The sequence below is a fragment of the Ochotona princeps genome, chromosome 1, assembly GCF_030435755.1.
Source record: "Ochotona princeps isolate mOchPri1 chromosome 1, mOchPri1.hap1, whole genome shotgun sequence".
Taxonomy (NCBI): domain Eukaryota; kingdom Metazoa; phylum Chordata; class Mammalia; order Lagomorpha; family Ochotonidae; genus Ochotona; species Ochotona princeps.
In genome coordinates, this window is record NC_080832.1 from 116,029,276 (window position 1) to 116,046,106 (window position 16,831).

Here is a 16,831-nt window from a genome sequence, read left to right on the forward strand (position 1 = left end):
CCCGTCTTCTGATCCATCATCATGTCAGGTAGTAGGATTATGATCCTGCTAGGCAAGTCCCGAGCCTTAGCTTTTGCATGGACTGGTGTACGGCGGTCCACACTGTTCAGTGATAACAAGTTCTAAACAGGACTCAAAGGAGGCTGGTATATTATTCTGACCCATGAAGATCATCTGGTCCCTCTCCTCCAAACTACCAGGTCTCAATACCCGTGCTTACCTTCAAAAGAAAAGTTACTCTGTTGTTGGGAGTCTTCAGGATTGATTCACAACCCAGAAGCACAGTGGGCTGAACATGGAGGTACCTAGGCAGCAATTCAAAGTCCCAAACCTCAGAGACAGTCGCCTGGTGACCAGCAGGTGGAGCCTGGCGCCAAATGGCGCACTGACCTCCTGGGGAAAGCTCATCACATGTTTGGGGTGGCTGGAATCAGGGACCGAGCACGGGAGTCAGACATGGCCTGGAACCTGCGAGCAGCCAACAGGCTGCTGGAAATTTTAACCCCCAGTCCCCAAGGTCGCCTCCTCCCGATCCCATCCCATCTACCGCACGATATTGGTGGGTGGGGCCCGGGGCCTGCCCCGTTCTCCAGATTTCCCCTCTCAGTGTACCCACTAGGAAGGGAGCAGCCTCTGCAGCTCAGGCAGGCCCGGGGACAGCTCACCACATGTTCACAGTGGCTGGAATCAGGGACCGAGCATGGAAGTCGGACCCGGCCTGGAACCTTCACACACACATACATAAACTTTGCCTTTCAAATAAACAAAAATGGTTTTTCTTGGGGAACACAGAGAAATAATTAAACATTCTAAAAGAGTCTTGAGAGATGGATGCAATTTTTAAAAAACATTTATTTATTTTTATTGGAAAAGCAGATATTCAGAGAGAAGGAGAGACAGAGAGAAAGATCTTTTGTCAATTGGTTCTCTCTCCAAGTATCTGCAACAGCTGGAGTTGAACCAATCTGAAGCTAGGAGCCAAGAGTTTTTCCTGGGTCTCCCATGCAGGCAAAGATCCCAAGACTCTGAGCTGTCTGTGACTGCTTTCCCAGGCCACAAGGAGGGAGCTGGATGGGAAGTGGGGTCGTCAGTATCAGAACCGGGGTCCATATAGGATCCTGGAGCATGCAAATTGAGTTTAGCCACTAGACTACTGCACTGGGTCCCAAAATGGATGCAATTTTCAAAAACTAAAATAAAAGCGGCCCAGCACCATAACACACATAATAATTCTCTACCTGTGGCACCTCTATGCTATAGTGCCAGCATCCCATATGGGCAGCAGTTCTAGTCCTAGGGGTTCCACTTCCAATCCAGCTCTATGCTGATGGGCTGCGAAGACAGTGGAGGATGGTCCAAGACCTTGGGTCCGTCACCCATGTGGGGGACATGAGAGAATCTCTTGGCACTTGACTCCTGACTCACCTCTGGCCATTGTGGCCTTTTGGGGAATGAGCCAGTAGATGAAAAGTCTCTGTCTTTTCCTCTCCTTGTAACTCTTTCAGGTTAAAATAAATCTGTAAAAGGAAAATAGTGTGTCCAATAACACTATTCTTTAGATGCAAGGGAGAAATAAAGACTTTTTTAGATAACGGTGGGCCATGCTGACCTTGCCTCAAAGGGACATGCAGGAAGCCACTCCGCTCTAAAGCACCCACAGAGATTGTTGGTTTTCATTTTCTCCACTGCAGAGTAAGAACAGGGAACTACTAGGAAGCACATCATTGACCCTATCTAAAGGTACTTCCCTCCTGAGTCTGTGACCCCTGAAAACTCCACGAAGGTCTCACAGCCCAGCTCCTGGACCCCCCTGCCAGAGCAAAGCAACCAAACTTCCTCCTGGCCCCACATCAAGTGGTTTTTTATTTTAAAATCACAACTCTTTTCTCAGTATTTTTTCTTTCAGAATTTTTAAAAAGATTTATGTATTCTGTCATCAGAAAGGCAGCATTATAGAGAGAGAGAGAGAGCCATCTTCCGTTTCTTGGTTCACTCCCTAATTGGCAACAATAGGCAGAGCTGATCTGTTCAAGCCAGGAGCTAGGAGTTTCTTCCAGATGTCCTGCATGTGCATAAGGGGCCAAGGCCATGGGTCATCTCCATTGCTTTACCTGGTATAATAGCAAGGACTGGCCCAAATGGGGCATCTTGGACTCAAACCAGTGCCCATATGGGATGCCAGTGTTTCAGGTAATGGCTAAACCTGCTGTGCCAAAGCACTGGCTCTGAGACGTCCTGTTTTTAAGATATTTAAAAATCTTATTTTAACGTGATGGTGACAGAGTGATAAGGGGAGAAACAGAGCTCTTCCACCTGCTGGTTCCCTCTGGAACTGTCCACAATTGTCAGTCTCAACCTGCACACATGTGGGAGTTCAGGAAGAATCTCCTGACTTCAGATGACTCAGCTCTGCCCTTACAGCAATCTGGGATGTGAAGCAGTAAATGGAAGATGTTTCTCTCTCTACATCTCCATGAATCTCCCTTTCAACTAAAAATTTATTAAATTTATTTTAAAAATTGTTTTGGGGGGCCTAGTGCAGTAGCCCAATGGCTAAAGACCTTGCCTTGCATGTGCCAAAATCCCAGATGGGTGCTGGTTCATATCCCAGCTGCTCTACTTTCCATTCAGTTCCCTGTTTGTGGCCTGGGAAAGTGATCAAGGTTGTCCCGAGGCCTTGGGACCCTGCACTCTGTGGGAGGCCCAGAAGAAGTTCCTGGCTCCTGGCTTCAGATCAGCTCAGCTCCAGCTATGGCAGTCACTTGGGGAGTGGACCAGCAGATGGACAATCTTTCTCTCTGTCTCTTCGCTCTGTAAATACAACTTTCCAATAAAAATAAGTAAATCTTAAAAAAAAAAAACAGCTAACACAAGAAATAGCATTTAACTTTAATTTTGGTCTTAGTGTGTGTGTAAATTCCTGGATGCACCTCACTTATGGAGATAGAGCTTAATTTCTCCCTGGTGTGTCTGGGCTGGAGTTAACCTCCCAGTTCAGAGAATGAGCCTGGCCGAGCATGGATTCTGGTTCAGGATATTAAGCATGTTGGAGCTCAAATTGTGTTTCTCTCTCTCTCTCCTTGCACCACCTCTAGAAAAGCCATCTGCCTTGGCACACACAGCCCTGAGGAAAGGACCTGAGGCCTCTAACACTGACCACCAGAGGGCGCCACAGCCCAGCCTCAGATGGGGCAGCCCTGGCTCTCAGCTCCACTGCTCCCTGGGACACTGAGCAGAAGCCTCAGTCAACCTCCCAACATGACATCCGAGATGGGATCCGGCAGGCAGGTGGCAGAAGGAGCATCCCCATCCCACCTCAGAGCCCCATTTGCCACCTGGCTGCTCCACTTGGGACCCAGCTTCCTGCTGGTGCCTCTTCCTGGGAGAAGGTAGAGGAAGGCCTGGGGGCTCTGATCCCTGCACCCCACCAGGGAGACCTGGGCCGTGTCCTGGGCTCCTGACTCCTGCCTGGCCCAGCTCCAGCGCTGTGGGCATCAGGGAGAGGAACAGCAGAAGGAAGACAGCTCTCTCCAAATAAAACAGTGGGAGACAATAACTGTTTGATTTGTTGTTTCTAGTTGCTAAATTCTGGGAAATTTAGTATGCACCATAGATAACTAATACAGCTTCCAGAGAGTATGAATTATTGGACTTTAGTTTACTCTAATTGAAAGATGACAAACATTTTCCTTGCCTTTAAGATACCAGAATGTCGGTTATTGTGGGTCACTCCAACTAGGCTGCAGCCCCCACTGGTTTATGTGAGGGCTAAGTGTGTGGTGGGCAGAATCAGGCTGGACTGCAACACTCATTGGTTCCAGTGGAAGACAGGGCTGGAAACAGAACTGACACATCAATTCAGAACTGTTGAACTATCAAAACCACTTGAGCAGTGCCTTCGGAGCATGCCCCACATTGGGGATCCTGGGATGGTTGGGAGCCTGGGTGTGGCTTCTTCCTTTATCTCCCCCCTTAACCCAGATACAGAAAAAAAAAAAAAAGAGAGAGAGAGAGAATATGGAAACAATGGTCTTACTCATTTTCTTGTAGCACTCTACCCTTTGTGCCCTAATCAACTATGTAAAGATTATCAAAATAAAATAATAATTTAAAAAAATACACAAATATCCATTGTTAAATAGAATGCATTACATTGCTATTCACAACAATCCATCTGACCCTCCATTTTCAACCTGGACTCAGTTGAACATCAAAGGAAGAGCCAATCCAGGCAGCCTGATCTTATAGTGATTTCTATACATACTCCTGGGCAGCTGCACACAGCCCTAAATTTAATCAACTGCTGATGTAGATGCCAGTTGGAAGGGATTTAAAAATGAAATGAAGGTTCCCAATTAGTTGACACTGAGACAGGGATTACTCTGGGTTGGACTGTCCCATCGGGGAGCCCTTCAAAGGACCAGGCTCTCCCCGTGCAGTTTCACTCTCTGTAAGAGCCATTTCTGACAGGGGCCAGGGGACATCTCCTGGTGGTCTTGACTTGCATTTCCCTGATAGCTATTGATCTTGATAATTTAATTTTCCACATACCATTGACAATTTTTGTGCTTTTCTGAACTGTCTATTAGAGATTTTGCTTGGTTTGGTTTATTCTGGTTTTTAAGAAATGTGGGCAAGAATTTAGGGAATGGGAAAGCGATATACACTGTTCACAGGAATGGAAATTAGCACAGCCTCTGTGGAAAATAGTGCGGGGGTGTTCTGCAGCTTCCATATGATCCAGCAGTCTCAGTACTGGACACACAACGAAAGACATGAACTCATTGTGCCACAGTGGAATCTGCTCCACTGCTTACAGCAGCACTGTCCACAATGGCCAAGATAGGATATCAACTAAGATGTCCATCTTCAGATGAATAGGTAGAGAAAATATGGTATACACACACAATGGAAAACTATTCAGCTATACATACAGCTTATCATTTGCATCCAAATGGTTGGAACTGGAGGACATCATGTTGAGTGAAATGAGCCAGACACTAAGACAAATACTGTGTGCTCTCTCTCATATGTGAATGAAAATTTTTAAAAATAAACCTTGAATCTGAACACAGGATGTTATGACTAGCGGCCAGAGGAGTAGAGGAGTAGAGGAATTGTGACCAAGAGAATAAGAGAGACTCAGAGGGGAAGGGGTTCAGTGTGAGGCATGGCTCCACCCACACCCAAGCCCCTGACCCTGAAGGACCCTGGAAAGAGAGAGTGGGGTCCCTGGCTGTGGGAGCAGTTGCCCCTAGCACCCTGACAGCTGTCCCACTAACAGGACCCTAGTCCTCCACCTGCAAGGAGCTGGACTCTGCCCCAAGCTCCGGGGAAGACTGGAGGAGTAGGAATTCCAACTTGAAGATGGCAGTCAGCTCTGTGTGAGACTGCCAGAGAGCACGGCCACACCAGAACTTGGAGTCTGGCAGGAGGATGGGAACAAGAATAGGGCATGGTTCAATGCCACCTAGTGTGGTAACCTGTGCTGCAGAATGGATAGCTGGCAATACCCAGGCTCCAGTGTGTACCTGACACCCAAGGTGAATGTCGTCCCCACTGGTGGGATTCATGAACCACAATGAACACTCATTGCATAAAATAAAACCTTCCTGAATGTTTAGTGATTGTCACATGATTGTCACATGAAGCAATTAAACTACACTAGAATCAGATTTCCCTTTTTCAAACAATTAATTAAGTGCTTACTGTCACCAGGTATGACTCTGTGTCCTGGGATTACAACGTTGACCAAAAAAGACCTAGGTTCCTGTACTTAGGGATCTTACATTCTAGAAGTCACTCTAAAGTTAGATGGAGTGAAATCAAGATGTCAGCATAAGGTGCAGACACGTTCAGGGTGAGAGAGAATCACTAGACAAGGTAAAGCACAAGGAGCAGATTACAGGAAAAGAAAGGGCTCAGGCAGTCAACAGGGGGTTACCTGGAGACCCCTGGACATAGGAAGGAGGCGACGATCACGGAACGGTGTTACAGGGAACAGAAAACCCACCAGCCACCGCTGAGCAGCGATCCAGACTCTAGCAACAACCAAGGATCCAGCGGCCAAAGGTCAGCTCTTGCAGCAGCCAGGTGGGAGCTTGGGTTCACACAGGGAGCTCAGGAGGTGAAGGCAGGCTGGGACCAGCCAATCCTGCCGGATAGTTTGGCCTAGCAACAAACGAAGAGGGAGCTGCGAACTCCACAGGGCAGATTGTGGCAGGTCAGAGTTCACAGCACAGGGATCGAACGCTGGAGTAGGCATGTTTTGGGACAGTCATACTGGGCTGATCCCACAGGGAGATCCTGCAGGATCTGTGTGATCCCCAAGTCTGAAAGCCAACAGCCCCAACTCTCCAGCAGTGCCCCGCAGAGCACCATCTTATGTCTAGATAATATCAGTGCCACCTACAAACCAGTTATCTGGGACAATTGGTGCCTTCCTAATCCAGGACACTATGGAAATCAGTATGGAGAGTGCTTAGAGAATTGCAAATAAATCTGCCATATGGCCCAGCTATCCCACTCCAAGGAATATACCCAAAGGAAATGAAAACTGCATGTGAGAAGGGGATCTGTAATCCTATATTTACAGCAGCACAATCTACAATAGCAGACATGGAAACAATCCAGATGCCCATCCAAAGAGGAGTGGTTAAAGAAACTGTGGTACATCTACTCCATGGAATATTACTCGGCCATTAAAAATGAAATTATACCATTTGCAACTAGATGGTCCCAACTAGAGACCATTATGCTCAGTGAAATAAGTCAATCCCAAAAACACAAATATCATATGCTTCCTATAATATAAGGAAACCATCATGCAAATTGGAATGTATAGTGATGGAATAATACAGACTACAACATCCAGATGTAAAGACAATGCAACATGCCTCCCTACTTCCAAACCAAAGATGGATTCCTGATAAAACTGTTGGACAATGAGATGCTGGACTGTCTGACATTGTCTGTACCAGCAATGTTGGGGCACACTTAAATAACAGACTGATGGAATTATGACTCCTTGTGAAGAACTACATTATTGTAACAGTATGGGGAAAATCAGTCAAGGAGAGGGAATTGGGGAGGGGGGGAGGCAGAATCCCAGACTACAGAATTGTACCATAAAATTCAAAAATTTAAATAAAAATTTTTAAAAACCTGAATAAGCAAGAGAATAATCTTTTAGAAAAATGACCCTGTCACATTTGGCTCAGGTTGGGGGCAGACCAGGCTGAGTCAGTTCGCGTCATCCACTGGCAAGTCTGAGCACTGGAGCTGGGTGGGGGTCGGGCCAGGTTCGGTTGTGATAAAAACAGTACATAACACAAAATGCCAAGGCGAGGCTGCCTGTGCCAGTTAGGAATGCAGCACCCAACCAGCACACCTCCCACTGGTTTAGGTGAGGGCAGAGTGTGTGATGGGCAGAGCCGGGATGGACTGCAATACTCATTGGTTCTGGTGGAGGTCGGGGCTGAGAATAGAACCAACCCAGCAGTTGCAACCACCAGTTGATCGGGGTGATGGACTGTGGCGGGCACTGTGCTTGCTAGTATGTAGGATCCTGGTCTGGGAACACCTCAAAGTTTCTTTGGGGATCCCCTCAATCAAAATGGAGGCATCAGAACATTAACCAAGAAAAGATGGAAGATGGAGTAGATCAACCAACCACCTCAGCTCTATGTTGGCAGCGAAACACTGGACAAGGGGAGACTCTATGATGGACTATGTCAATCAGTGGACTCTGCACCAGCCTCATTGTACCTGGATTGTTGCTGATGGTATGTTGGAGCTTTTAATTGATCAGGATTATACTCTGCTGGCTCTGCCTTCAAACCAGAGAGGGCCTCCCTAAGAAGCCATTGAACTTGACTGGACAATAGGATGCTGGACTCTATGTATGGTATATGCTTGCAATGAGGGAATCCCAATGGAACTTGAGCTGTGGTTATGCAACAAGGTGGAGGAATCCACCATGGTGGGAGGGTTTGGGGAGGGGTGGGGAGAATCCCAGTACCTATGAAACTGTGTCACGTAATACAATGTAAATAATGAATAAATTATAAAAAAAAAGAAAAATGTCCGTGTCTCTCCTCTTCTCTGTAACTCTGTCTTTCAAATAAATAAAACAAATCTTAGAAAAGAAGGTACCAACCCCTCTCCTCCTTGCATGCAGTTCGATGGTGAAGTCCATGTGGAGCACAGCTCATGTGCTTTTGCATGGAGCTGTGGCAGGTTGCTAGGAGCAGGTGTTGTTCAAATTCACCATAAACCCGGAGGGGTAGACAAGTGGAGGCCGTGAGGAACAATTACTTGTCTGAAATTTCATGCAATAAGCACTTAATCAGTGTGTGGGATGCAACGAAATGGGAGTGCCTGAAGTTAATTAAGGCTAACAAAACACGTGACCTTCCTCTCTTCACCCCTCTGGCAAGTTGGCCCTGTCTGTGGGTACCGATAAGACTTTAAGAACATGAAGTCTTTTGGTGGGACGATCAGCATTCATAAAAAATATAAAACAAGGGCCCGGTGCCGTGGCCTAGCAGCTAAAGTCCTCGCCTTGAAAAGCACATGCTGAGATCCCATATGGGTGCCGGTTCTAATCCTGGCAGCTCTACTTCCCATATTTCCCTGCTTGTGGCCTGGGAAAGCAGTTGAGGATGGCCCAATGCTTTGGGATCCTGCACGTGTGTGGGAGACGTGGAGGAAGTTCCTGGCTCCTGGCTTCAGAACGGCACAGCACCGGCCATTGCGGGCACTTGGAGAGTGAATCATTGAACGTAAGATCTTCCTCTCTGTCTCTCCTCTTCTCTGTATGTCTGACTTTGTAATAAAAATCTTTTTAAAATATAAATAAATCTTAAAATTTACTAAATAAATCTTTTATATATATATAAAATATATATATTTTTTGTTTTATATATATAACAAAATGCTCCCATAGTGGATACATAGTTGTCATACTGGATAAAATAGATGTGTATCAGCTTAATACAGTGTCTGTCAGTGGCACCATCACACAGGACAAGAGAATCTCTTCTGTTACATTTCCTTCAGAATTTGCCCTAGCAGTGGCTGAAGATGAAAACAGGGTAAAGACATGTTCAATTTTCAAACTCCAGAGCACCATGCTGTTGCGACTGCACCGAGTGATGGCTTCATCAAAACGTGGAAGCGGCAGAGGGAGAAAGCACCGCCATTTTGCTCTGGGAGGTGGACACCAGGACCAGGCTGACTTGTCTTGGAGTGTGGCTGGACACAGCAACGGACCCTAAAGAAAGTCTTCCTATAGAAGAAAAGTCCGCTCCTGTAAATAAAGAACAGTCCAAGATCATCAAGAAGGAACCTGCCACGGCGGTGCAGGAAGAAGCAGTGCAGGCAAAACCTGAAACGAAGACACGTGGCTCAACAGGTAGCCATGAGAAGCCAACAAAAGGAAACAGCCTGGTGGCAAGCAAGAAGAGGAAAACGGTAGAAACATTGGAAAAGAAGAAAACAGACCTGATGTGGTGAATACCAGTCTTTCCTTCTCAAGAGAACTGTTTTTTAGGTGGATCATTGTTTTCAAATATTTAAGGTGGCTTTTGTTTGTTTTTTCCTACTGAAAGCAAGAAATTTCCTATGGAGAAAATATACCTTGGTATTTTTTAACAATGGTAAAATTATTTTGGGCAGAAAACATTTTATTATATATCATGTTATGTGTATTATGTATCATGTTAATATGTAATGTACAGTTTACTTTCATAATGTTACAGTTTAAAATAATAATTTTGAAAAAGTCAAACATTAAAAAAAAGAGAAGAAACTACCATGAAAGGAACTATATACTAATAAATTGGAAATCTTTGAAGAGATTGATAAATACCTGGATACATATAAACTTCCAAGACTGAATCAAGAAGTTGGAGAAAATCTAAAGACACTCACACCAACCAATGAGGCTGAAGCAGTAAATGGAAGTATTTCACCTGAGAAAATCCAGGCCCTGATGCCATTACTACTGAATTTTACAAAGTATTTAGAGAAGAAATAACTTCAGTGTCTTTCGAACTATACTAAAATTTTGGAAAAGAAGGAACTCTGCCAAACTCTTTTTATGAGGCCAGAATTTCTCTAATACCAAGACCAAACAAAGCCACAACATGAAAAACAACCTGCATACCCATATCCTCAATGAACACAGATGTAAAAACTCTCAGCAAAATATTAGCAAAACAAACCCAACACTGCATCAAAAAGACTATACACCACAACACGTCCAACTGGGATTTGGCCTTGGGATGCAAGGGTGGTTTAGCATCACACACCAGGAAACATCAGCAGTCGCAATGGGATCAAGAACAAAAACCAAATTAGGGGCAGCTGTTTGGCACCAACAGTTGTCACTACTGGTCATGCCCGCATCCCACATTGGAGTGCCTGATTTGAGTGCTGGCTCCTCAGCATCCAGTCTAGCTTCCAGCTAATGCACACACTGGAGGCAGCAGATGATGCTTCAAGCACTGAGCCACCCACAGAGGAGACTCCCATTGAGGTGTGGCTCCTGGCTTTGGCCTGGCCCAGCCTTGGCTACTGCATTTAGGGAGTGAACCAGAAGACAGAGGATCTCTGACTCTCTCTCTTTTCCTCTGTGTGTGTGTGCCCATCAAATAATAAATAAAGATTAACTTAGGATAAAAATATAATTTTTTCATTTTATTCTTAAAAGATTTACTTATTTTTATTGGAAAATCAGATATACAGAGAGGAGGAGAGACAGAAAGGAAGATCTTCCTTCTGCTGGTTCACACCCCAAGCTCCACAATGGCCAGAGCTGTGCCGATCCAAAGCCAGGAGCCAGGAGCTCTTCCAGGCCTCCCACAAGGGTGCAGGGTCCCAAGGCTTTGGATCTTCCTTTACTGCTTTCCCAGGCCACAAGCAGAGAGCTGGATGGGAAGTGGAGCTGCTAGGACATGAACTGGCACCCATATGGGATCCCGGCACATTCTAGGTGAGGACTTTAACCACTAGGCTACTGTGCCGGGCCCAGCAAAGGTTTTGTAATAAAGAAATTTCCCAAATTGCAATACTAAGAACAACTTCCTCTTCACTTTCTAGTCTGATTTTCGCCATATCTGCCACTTGACCTGTAGCTTAGTGTCTGCCCTTACTCACAACCCCATAGGCACCTTCCCCAATTTTCTCTATTTTGGTATAGCCCTCTATTGTTAATGGTACTATGGATCCTGGCTTATTATCTCCGCTGTGACTGTGCCCCCAGATACCACATCTGCAACGTTCCTGCTTCAACTTCCAGGAGCAAGTTTGAAACTAAATGTCTAAGATCTTTCTCTCTGTCTCTTCTTTTTTCTATAAATTTGTCTTTCCAATCAATCTTTAAACATAAATGTCATATCCTTGAACCTCCACAGACACTAGAGGGCGCCCTCAGCCTGCTGAAGTCATAAACGTGGCAGACCCACCTAAAACCTTTTGCAGGTGGGACTTTCCCACCAGATGAAGATTTGCTTAAGGACCAGGTGTGATGGCTCAATGGCTAAATCCTCATTTTAGAAGCGCCAGGATCCCACAGGGGTTCCGGTTCCTGTCCCACTGCCCCGCTTCCTATCCAGCTCCCTGCTTGTTGCCTGGGAAAGCAGAGGTGGAGGATGACCCAGAAGCCTTGGGACCCTGCCCCCATGTAGGACAGCAAAAAGCTCCTGGCTCCAGATCAGTTAAAAATGTCCTTTACCAGGTAAATGGCATTTGTTAATTAATTATGCCTTTACAGAGATCTCTCATCTACTGGTTCACTCTCCAGATGAACCAGCAAGTGGAAATAAGTAAATAAATGAAATCAAAAACCAAACCAAACCTGTAACAGGTCATTCAATTGATTAGCCATGACATATGAAAATAATTAAGATATGTCACGAGGGCAATGTCTCCAGGTGAGAATGAAAACTGCTTCTCCTGTGTGTAAATGTAATCTAACAACATGAATGAAAATACACCCGGAGCCAGCGATCTAGGATAGCAAAGGGTGGTGGCGCAGCAAACTGAGCCAATGCTAGGCATACCTACATACTCACCCGAGTGCCTGGGTCCCAGGCAGCTAAGGCACCTGGGAGGCAGCAGATGACTGCTCAGGTAAGTGAGGCCCTGACACCCACATGGAGGACATGGGTGGAGGTTCTGTTTCCACAACTGGGGCTGGTCCTGTTCCAGCTGTTGTGGCTTTTAAGGAGTGAACCAGCAAATGGAAGATCTTTCTGTGTGTGTCCATCTCTCTTTCTGTGTCACTTTGACTTTCAAATAACTATGAAAAGGAAGGGAGGGAAGAAGGGAGCAAGAGAAAGGAAGGAAAAAAGCAAGGAGGGAGGTAGAAGAAAGGAGAGTGAGAAGGAGAGAGGGAGGTGAGAAGGAAACAAGGAAAGGGAGGCAGAGAAGAAAGGAGGAAGGGAGAGAGAAGCAGAAAAGAGATAAAGAAGGGGAGGAACAGAGGGGGAAAGGGAGGGAGAGAAGAAAGAAAGGATACGAAAGTTTGATACAGGCCCGGCACAGTAGCCTAGTGGCTTAAGTTCTCACCTTGAACACCCTGGGATCCCATACAGGTACCAGTTCTAATCCTGGCTGCCCTACTTCCCATCCAGCTCCCTGCCTGTGGCCTGGGAAAGCAGTCGAGGACGGCCCAAAGCCTTGGGATCCTGCACCTGTGTAGGAGACATGGCAGAGGCTCCAGACTCCTGGCTTCGGATTGGCTTAGCTCTGGGCGTTGCAGTCACTTGGGAAGTGACTTTGTGTTTCTCCTCCTGTCTATATATCTGAATTTACATTAAAAATAATAAATTTTTTTTTTAAGTTTGATACAAAGTTAAGCTCCCTTGCAATGTGCACAGCCCATAGCAGAGTGCCTGGATCCAAGTCCCGGATATGCTCCTGGTTCCAGCTTCCAGGTAATGTGCACTGTGGGAGGCAGCACCTGGTGGCTTAAGAGCTTTGTCCCTGCCTTTTCCTAAGTGAGGCTCATGTAGTTCTGAGTCCCTGGCTGCTTCTTCCAGATATTTGTAGAGTGAGCCAGCAGACAGATGTTCTGTCTCCCTCTTTTAAATAAACAAAAATTAAAAAGAAAGATGACTGAGGGTAAGAATACACAAGAATATTTATTGTAACTTTATTTGTAGTATTCAACTGAGGAAAAATCAAGTATTCGTCAAAAGTCAAAATACTAGACAAATTGTGATACACCTGTTCTATGGACTCTTTGACAATTTTTAAAAAGTAGGAATTCAGAGGCCACCAGTGTATGCTGTGAGTCAGGTCATGGCTTGTGATGCCAGCATCCCATGTTGGAGTATTGGTTTGAATCTAAGCTACTCCACTTCTGATCTAGCTTCCTGCTAATACACCCTGGGAAAGTGGAAGATGGCCCAAGTACTTGGATCCCTGCACCCACAGGAGACATCTAAAAGGAGTTCCCAATCCTGACTTCTGCTTGGCCCAGACGTCACTGTTGCAGCCCTCTAGAAAGTGAGCCAGCAAACAGTATCTCTTTCTCTCCTCTTCTTTCTCTTCTCTCTCTGTCTTTGAAATGACATCTTCAGGGCCAGGAACAATAGCCCAGTGGCTGAATCCTTACCTTGTATGGGATATGGGGATCCCATTAGGGCTCCAGTTCCTGTCCCGCTGCTGCTACACTTCCCATCTAGCTTCCTGTTTGTGGCCTGGTAGGGCAATGGAGGATGGCCCAAAGCCTTGGAACCCTGCACCTGTGTGGGAGACCCGGAAGAAGCTCCTGGCTCCTGGCTTCGGAATGGCTCAGCTCTGGCCATTGCAGCTTCTTGGGGAGTGAACCAGTGGACAGAGGATCTTTCTCTCTGTCTCTCCTTCTCTCTGTAAATCTGCCTTTCCAATAAAAATAAATCTTTAAAAAAACTTCAAAAATAATTTTTAAAAAATAGAAGTAGGAGTTTAAATAAAAGGGAAGAAAATAGAGATCCCAGAAATAAACTTATCCCTGTTTATCTGATACTCGGCAAAGATGCTGAAAACACACCCTGGACAAAGCCCAGACTTTGCAGTTACTGGTGCTAGGGACACAGGATATCCACATGCAGACAACTGAACCTCCTCACACTCCCTGTCCCACCTCTCGGCTTAGACAAGAATCCACTGCAAATGACTGAAAGACTTAAATATAAGACCTAAAATTGTAAAGTTGCTAGAAAAGACAACATAGGGGAACACCTCAAAACATCAATATAGGCAAAGAGTTTATGGATAAAATGCCAAAAAGCAAAGGCAACAAAAGCAAAAACATGAATTTTTTTTTAAAAAAAGATTTATTTATTTTTATTGGAAAGACAGATTTTTACAGAGAGAAGGGGAGGGAGAAAGAGAGAGAGAGACATCTTCCATTCACTGGTTCACCCCCCAGATGGCTATAACTGCTAGAGCTGAGCCAATCTGAAGCCAGGAGCCAGGAGCTTTTTCTGGGTCTGCTGTGCAGATACAGGGTCCCAAGGCTTTGGAGCATCCTCTGCTGCTTTCCTTGGACACAAGCAGGAACTAGACAGGAAATGGAGCAGCCAGGACAGGAATCAGTGCCTGTATGGGACCACAGTGCTTAGCCAATTGAGCCATCGTATCAGCCCCTAGGGGCCAGATATTGATGTGGGAAAGACCCCCCCATGCTATCCCTCAGTCTAAGAATAGGTCTTTAAGCTATGAACCATTAACATTACATAGTATATGCATGTATTAAAATTACTCACATTTTTCAGATTCAGCAACTATGAAATAACTAATCCTTTTCTGACATTGCCCCCTCCCCATTCCCATCTGTAGCTATCAGAACCCTGGCAACTTGATCAGGATCAGAGAAAAGCAAGTTGCTAACTTACATAAATTTATTTCATATAGGAAATACCTGAAGACCCACTGAGGGCTGCTCATGATGCTATCCTCCATAATACACCTTACAATAGCAGCACCTTAGGAACTCAAGAGGCAAGGACACATTGTGTCTAGTTCCCAGTTGAGGAAATGGAGGTTAATTGCCATTCAGTTACATTTGCTATGAGTGTAGTCTTTAGATGACAGTGAGATTTCAGCTTTAAATATGACAGTGTTCCCCAGATGCAGGCAACTGCCTAACTTGCTTTGTACCTAGGCAAGTGTTACACTGCTGGGAGAAAAACAGCCAGTAGCAGGCAGGCATTCTGGGCCAGGCTAATGCCAAAATGTTAATTATACCAGTATGCCAGCATAGTTGGTTTTTTGTTTTGGGGTCGTTTGTTTTATTTGTTGTTGTTTTCTTGTAAAGATAAGTGAGGAAGGTGTGGAATTCTAGGCTGGCACATGCCACCCCAGCCCCCAGGTGGGAGAACTACAGTACTGGAGTGGGAGTGACTGAAGGCATGTTTGACAGGGAAGGGATGACTTCAATGGAACAAGCCACTGCACTTATAGATGGCAAGGGAGCTGAAATGGAGTAGTTTAGAGGTGGGAAACTGGAGGGCATGTCTGGGTCAGGCCAAGGCACCTGCCCATATGGGAGACTTGAGCTGAGCTAAATAGTATCACCTGCCATATCCACTGCTGCTCACAAAAGCTGGGGCTGGAGGGCATGCCTGGCTGGTTTGAAGCACCCACCAGCATATGTAAGACCCAACACTAGAAATGGGCCTGGTAGAACTCTTGGGATGCTCTTGCTGGGCTACAGATCCCACTGGTGAGTGTGAGACCCAGGGCTGTGGGCAGACTAGTCTGGGTAATACTTCAGCATCCATCAGCATGAGCTAGCTCTGGGGATGGGCCAAACTGGACTGAGCTTTAACACCCACTGGTGCTTGACAGAGCTAGAATGGGTATGGATCACATGAGAGCCTGATCTGGGAGTGGGTCAGGCTGGGCTAGGCTATCAAATCCATCAGTGAAAGCCAGACTAGGTGTTGGCCAGTTAGGCTAGGCCACAGTACCCACCAGTGAATGCCAGGACTAGGGGCTGGCCGTGTCAGTCTGGGCAGCAGCACTCAACAGCTAAGGCAGGATCTGGAGCTGGGAGTGGATCTGGTGAACTTGGAGAACTCCATGCTAGGCACAGCTCTCACTAGTGACTACGAGAGCTGGGATTGGGAGCTGGCTAGATCAGGCAGGGTTATAAAAGCACCTTTTGGGGCCTGGCAGCGTGGCCTAGCGGCTAAAGTCCTTGCCTTGAAAGCCCCAGGATCCCATATGGGCACCAGTTCTAATCCCAGCAGCTCCACTTCCCATCCAGCTCCCTGCTTGTGGCCTGGGAAAGCAGTTGAGGACGGCCCAATGCACTGGGACACTGCACCCACGTGGGATACCCAGAAGAGGTTCCAGGTTCCCGGCTTCGGATCAGCGTGCATCAGCCCGTTGCGGCTCACTTGGGGAGTGAATCATCGAATGGAAAATCTTCCTCTCTGTCTCTCCTCCTCTGTGTATATCTGGCTGTAATAAAATGAATAAATCTTTAAAAAAATAATAAAAAAAATAAAAGCACCTTTTGGCCATGTGGAGCTGGCTGTGGGCTGGCTGGCCAGGATTATTCCACAGCACATACTAGCATAAGTGAGAACCAGAACAGCATGCAGGCCAGGCTGGGTTGTACCATAATACGCACAAGTTCACATGATGGCTGGGGATAAGCCATGCTGGGCTAGGCTGCTGTACCCACCAGTGAGAGCTGAGACTCGCGGAGGGCTGGGATAAGCCAGGTTGTAGCATCTGCTGGTTAATGCTGAGACTGAGGGTGGGCCATCTCAGACTGAACTGCATCTGCTGGTGCACAGAGGTCCCATTGCTGGGAGTGGCCTGGTAG

General features: G+C 46.2%; 1 pseudogene; it reads left to right on the plus strand.

Annotated features, from left to right (window-relative positions):
• The first annotated feature begins 8,173 nt into the window (after positions 1-8,173).
• LOC101521196 (p21-activated protein kinase-interacting protein 1-like) lies at positions 8,174-9,516 on the plus strand (annotated as a pseudogene).
• Positions 9,517-16,831: the final 7,315 nt, after the last annotated feature.